Consider the following 356-nt stretch of genomic DNA (forward strand, 5'->3'; position numbering starts at 1 on the left):
ACTGCCCTGACCACACCTCGAATGTTCTACCAGTGCACCCGTAACAACACCCCTTCCTTTATCCATCCCTTTCCCACACTTCTCTGTACCAGGCATTGTCCCAAGTGCTTTAGAAACATCCCATGTCATCCCCGCAGCAGTCCAACGAGGTAGGCACTGTCGACATCCCTACGTTAGACACGGTGTAACCGAAGCACAGAATAGTTAAGTCCCTGGCCTAGGGACACACAGCTAGGAAGTGCTGATCTGGGATACCAACCCAGCACTCAGGCTCCAGGGTCCTTGCTCTTAGCATGCTGCTGTGTCACTCTCATATCTGGCCACATCTGGACTAATATCAAAGAAGAGATTAAGCT

The sequence above is a fragment of the Propithecus coquereli genome, unplaced genomic scaffold, assembly GCF_000956105.1.
Source record: "Propithecus coquereli isolate 6110/MARCELLA unplaced genomic scaffold, Pcoq_1.0 Scaffold951, whole genome shotgun sequence".
Classification (NCBI taxonomy): domain Eukaryota; kingdom Metazoa; phylum Chordata; class Mammalia; order Primates; family Indriidae; genus Propithecus; species Propithecus coquereli.